Source organism: Galeopterus variegatus, unplaced genomic scaffold (genome assembly GCF_000696425.1).
Source record: "Galeopterus variegatus unplaced genomic scaffold, G_variegatus-3.0.2 Scaffold4856, whole genome shotgun sequence".
NCBI classification, from domain to species: Eukaryota; Metazoa; Chordata; class Mammalia; order Dermoptera; family Cynocephalidae; genus Galeopterus; species Galeopterus variegatus.
In genome coordinates this window covers 163,273-169,189 of record NW_007730967.1, presented here as the reverse complement: position 1 = coordinate 169,189, position 5,917 = coordinate 163,273, and positions in this window count along the sequence as shown.

The window sequence follows — 5,917 nt, the reverse complement described above, 5'->3', positions numbered from 1 at the left end:
TCATGTCAAAGGGATACCTGCACTCCCATGTTTATTGCAGCTCTATTTACAATAGCTGAGAGTTGGAACCAACCTAAATGTTCCCTGATGAATGACTGGATAAGAAAAATGTGGTATATGTACACAATGGAATACTACTCTGCCATAAAAAAGAATGAAATTCTGCCACTTGCAGCAACATGGATGAGCTTCGAGAAAATTATGTTAAGTGAAATAAGCCAGGTACAGAGAGAGAAATACTGCATGTCCTTACTCATAAGTGAGAGCTAAAATAAATAAATAGATAGATAGATAGATAAATAGATAAATAAATAAACAAATAAAGATATGACAATCACAATAATTTGTTAAATTTTCAGAAGTAGAGAATGGAACCGAGGCCACCAGAGGTGGGAAAGAGGGAAGGAAAGTGGGGATGAGTGAGAAATTGGTAAAGGGCCACGAAAAATGATTACATTGTATTGTTTTGAATATACTAATTATCCTGATTTGAGCATCACATATTGCACATAGGTATCGATATTTAACACTCTACCCTATAGATATGTACAGTCAATTCTGTTTCAATACATAATAGATAAAACCAGAACTTCTGCAAAAAGATGAGGGATGCACGTTCAGCTGTTTCATTTCAGTGAATGAAATTCAATTCTGAACGAGGAAATAAAATAATGGCCCGAATTTATTCATGCTTCCCTGTATCCATGCCCTTGGGTATGTCTTACCATATTGATACTGGACTTGGCCCCGTGACTTGCTTAAGTCAAGGGGATAGTAACAAATGTGACACAAACAGAGACTTGGAAAGCACTTGCACACTGGGGTTTGCCCTCTAACTGCTCTTGGATCCATTGTGAGTTGCCTTGTGAAAAAGCCTAGGCCAGCCAGCTGGAGGATGAGAGATCACGTGGAGCAAAAAGGAGGAGCCGTCCCAGCTGAGCTCTCCTGGGCAGGCGATCCCTCAAAGAGCCCCAAGATCTGCCAAGCCTGGTCCCAAAGAGCAGAACGACCCTGTTAAGCCCACTCCACTTAGCAGGCCCATAGAACCGGGAGCTAAATAAACAGCTCTCCAGCCATCAAGTTCAGGGTTTGTATTCCACAGCAAATGTTAACTGAAACAGGGCTGATTTCCTTCATGTGCAAGAACTCCGACCTATCTTCATCAAACGAAGAACCCCTACAAATCAATAAGGAACTTTATTCTACAAATACATTCTCATTCGTGAGATATTTGTGTATTCAGGTGTATCCTTTGCTTCTTATTTTGCGGTGGCAAAATACTTGAAACAATCTCACTTGGCATCAGCAGAGGCCCAACTATATTCACATACATTGCTGATGGAAACCAAAGAGGTATGATCCCTATGCAAGGAAATTTGGCAACATTTATCAAATTGTAAATTAATCTACCCTTTGACCCAGAAGCCTGTAGGAGTAATTGTCTTACAGATATATCAACACATGGATTGTAAAAAGATCATTCACTGAGGCATTGTTTGTACAACCAAACAATAATAATATAACATTGGGAACAGTCACATGTCTATCAACAGGGGACTGGTCAGGGCACACCCCCAGTGAAGTATTGTGCAGAGGCCTGAGAACCAGGAAGATCTTTAAGGACACACAGACAAAGATGCTCAGGATATCTTGAGGAAAAACAGCAAGGTATAGAGAAGTGTGCATATTGGGCTAAATCTGATGGTAAAAAGTGGAAAATAAGAATGTATATTTTTATGTATGCTTATATTTGCATAAAAACTATTGCTAAGAAATAAATAAAAGTGGTTACCTGAGTGGGAGTAGGGGGTTCTGGGAAACAGGCAGAGGGCTGACAGGGGCAGGAAGGAGAACGCTTACTATATACTTTTCTATTCCAATCATGTCTTTGGCCCTGTCATTCCACTCAAACCTCTCTTGTCAAGGTCAACAGTGACTTCCACAGTGTTCTGATCCCACGTTCTCTTCTCCATCTTCACTGCACGTGATTATCAGCAGCATCTGACACACAGATCCTCTTCTGCTCCTTGAAACACTTTCTCCATTTGGCTTCCAGGACTACACATTCTCTTGGCTTTTCTCTTACTCCCTGGCCCTTCTCACTGTCTTTTGTGAGAATCCCGAAAGGAATTGGTAATCTCCCTGGTGAGAATTCTTAAGGAAATCAATAACACTCCTCATTCATTTGTAGGTGCTCTTTGTATGAGAAAGACAGGACGTGTTCTTTCTATAGGAAGGAAATCAGCCCTGCATCGGTTAGCTTTGGCTGCATAACACATAAAAGGAAAAATGTAGCTTAGCTAAATAAATGCACTTAGGTAAAAAGAAGAAATATAGGAAGGAAATCAGCCCTGCATCGGTTAGCTTTGGCTGCATAACACATAAAAGGAAAAACGTAGCTTAGCTAAATAAATGCACTTAGGTAAAAAGAAGAAGATAGGTCTATGAGTAACCTCCAAGCAAATCATTAAGTGAAAATGCCAGGTACTTGAAAGGGTATACAACCATTTTTTAAAAATCATATTCATATATACCTCTGGAGAGTTATCCAGGAAAATGGTAGTAATGGTTGTCCCTAGGTGAGGAAATTCGGTGACTAGGGGACAGGGCTGGGCTGAAACTAGCTTTTCAATGAGAAATCCTCTGATGACTTTTGTACCATGTGCAAACAGTATCTGTTCAAAAAGTAAATAAATAAAATCGTAATAAAAGACTGCCATTTGTGAATTACACTCCCAAATTAGCACTTAATTGATTAGATATCAGATGTGAACATTCTCTTTGAACAGGAATAATGAATCCTAAGACCTGTCTGAGTGTATTAAAAGGTCTAGGAAGGAATGTGTCTGGGGAAGGGCAGTCAGCCACAGTCGCCTTGCAAAAGCAAACCTCAGTGCCCATCAAGCGCCATCTGATGGAGAGGAAATCGCGGTCAACCCAACCAACTTTTGAGCGCCTGATTCAGCAGTCAGCTATGATCATTGCATCTGAGAACACGGGTAGAACATGGAAACATAAGTGCTCCATCTTCGCACCAACACACTCCTCCTGGTCTGCTAGGCTGCTTCAGGACCAGGAGAGGGTCCTGCCTTCCAACCCCCATCTGAACATTTCAGTCACAACTGCCTGCAGGCGAGGTCACCCTGACTTGAGTGATGTTACCACTTCAATTTCCATTGGCAAAGGCTTCCCACTGTCTCTTCTTTCATCTCAGGGATTTCCAATAAATTCATTGCCTGTCTATGCCAAGTTTTCACTTGTCCACAGAAAAATGAGAAAAGGACAGCACAGTCATTTTTTCATACTGCTTATTTATTGGATTTTTGTGGTGTGAAAATGCCTTTCATGAAAACTTCAAAGTCTTGGTACCAATGATATTTCCAGTGGTATTAATCTACGCAATTTCCTCTATCACAATTTCTATATTGACAGCGACAGCTTTAGATCATTATTTGACTTTTCCCACTTGCAAGGAATGGAGGCACTGGCCAGCCATGACTTCTAAGTATTCTGATGTCTGGGTCAGTCGTTTGTGTTGTAAATAAATACACGGGCAGCCGTTGTGGTATCTAGACATTTGTTTCAGATTGTTTAATGTGAGTGTGCCCACAGGAGAGAGATCTGCTCTCAAGTTTACTCTCTGTAAAAGCAAGAGTACCCCCTAGCCTGTGGCAAATTCACCATCCTTGGCCACCTCCACTCTCCCCATCATCACTCCAGCCCCCAAAACAGACAGAAGCGAATAACAGAAAGTCCAATGCTTTACCCAGAAGTCTAGTAAAACTAAGCATATCTAAGATACCATATGCTGCACATAGCCAAGCTCTTTAGCCATTGACACTTTTTGATTAGAAGCAAAACTTATCAAGTCTGAGCAGACTACTTCTCATTCTTGACCATGAATGCTAAACTATATAGACTCTAGAGTAACTCTTTTAGTAATTATCTAAAAAGTGTATGCTCATATTTGTTTGGTATTTGCATGAAGAAATATTGGATGTTTACACTAGAAACTAATCAGTGTTGTGGGAACAGGATGGGGACAGGAATGGGAGTGATACTTTCTGCTGAAAATCTTTTAAATCATTTTGATTTGGGGACCTGGAAATAAGAAACACTCAAATAAGAAAAAGCAACATTTATATCTACATGGAGCCTTGTTCCTGTCGCAAGGTTTTTTGCATAAAGCATATAGACATGCCACATTTTTTGTTTTATCCTGTGCCCCCAGCAGAGAAAAATCAGATCCCTCCATAGATCAGGGGTTCGCATGGACTAGTATATGTGATAAGCATATTTCCTAGTTTCTGTATTTGATATTTTCACATCTTGGGGCCTTGGTGACCCTGGGGACACAGCTCCTCCCAGGATTAGCCAATTCCTAGATACTAAAGGACTCCCCTGCAAGCGCACCCTTCACATACAAACCAGCCAATCCAGAGACCACATACCAACCACCTCTTTCACGGGGCTCTCACATTCTGGGCCACAATCCACCGGCCATAATCACCCCAGGGCCTGGTACCAGATTATTAGGAACAGCCCTATGTCTCAGAGCCCACTGAAATCATTCAAACTGGCCAATCCTGAGCCTGTGTACCCTGCCTCATCTGTACCCTACAGAAAGCACAATAAAGGCTCTTGCTATGTTTTCCCTCTCCCTCTGCCTCCTGACCAACCTGGTGCTTCTCTGGTGGCTCCCCATGGTGTGGCATGCTCCCTCCTCTTGTGATCTTCCATCGTTGAGTATAACAAACTATCTTTTCAATGACAGTCACCTCCTGATCTTTGGCCTTGTCATATCTGAATAATGATAAAATCTACATTTTAAAACAGTATGAGCCTAGAGTAGAGCACTGGTCTCGAGGAGGTACATTAGCATGGTGGACATGGGACAGAAATTTCAGTTGCAATAAAAATGCTTGTAGTTTGACAGATGTCCTTCTAAATGAAAGGCAAGAACGTGTTCTCTCCCCTGGAGAAAGTGGTGAAGGTTAGGACACATTAGTTGGGGCAGTTTGGCGACCAACACCCCTGCATATATTTCTATTAATAAATGTTATATCCATGAGAACTGTATGTTTATTAATGAGCCCATAGTCTGCTCCATTACCAGGTAGCTTGTGCTTGTCTATCCCACAATAAGGGCAAGTCCTTCAGGATAGGTCAGCTCTGCAGGAATCATCAACTAATGTTCATTTTGTGTATTTTTCACTTTAAGTAAGCTCTGCAGGAATCATCAGCTAATGTTCATTTTGTGTATTTTCCACTTTAAGTAAGACTCATAAATGAAAAACAACATTTATTAATGAAATAGACAAAGATGGGATGATTCCTCAGCCTATAAATAGCACTTGCTAAAGGTTCTTTTCAAATAGGAAATTTAGGTGACTTACATGATTTGATTGCCAAAAAGACTGTTTTGCTGCACAGCACTTTGCAGGAGCCTGTGCAATGCAGTCAGCGAGGCTCATGACGCAGCCATCACAAGACTGTCAGTCACAAAGGGAAGTGTCCCGGCCACTGCTGCCAAAGGTCTCTTGGTTGCCAGAGCAGCACAAGGGACACGGTCACAGAGCAAATCAAGAGAGAAGCAGATCTCTGGAGGAATGTGTGGGCAAGAGTGCAAAATTCACACATAAACCTGGATTCCTTTGCAGTTGACTCTGAACTGGCAGTTTATGGTAGAGGCTGAAAATTCATGATTCTTTTACTTGGTCAAGTTTCTTGATATTATGTTTTTTTTTGTTTTTGGCCAACACTTCAAAATTGGGATATTTCACATAAAGTCAGATTTCTAGCTTCTATTGAAAAACTAGGAAATTGGACTACTGGGCCCACACTTCTGGGAGAAACAGTCAGTCAGCTAAACTGAACAGCAGTAGGTGCTCCCTTATGCAATACATGAGATTTCCAG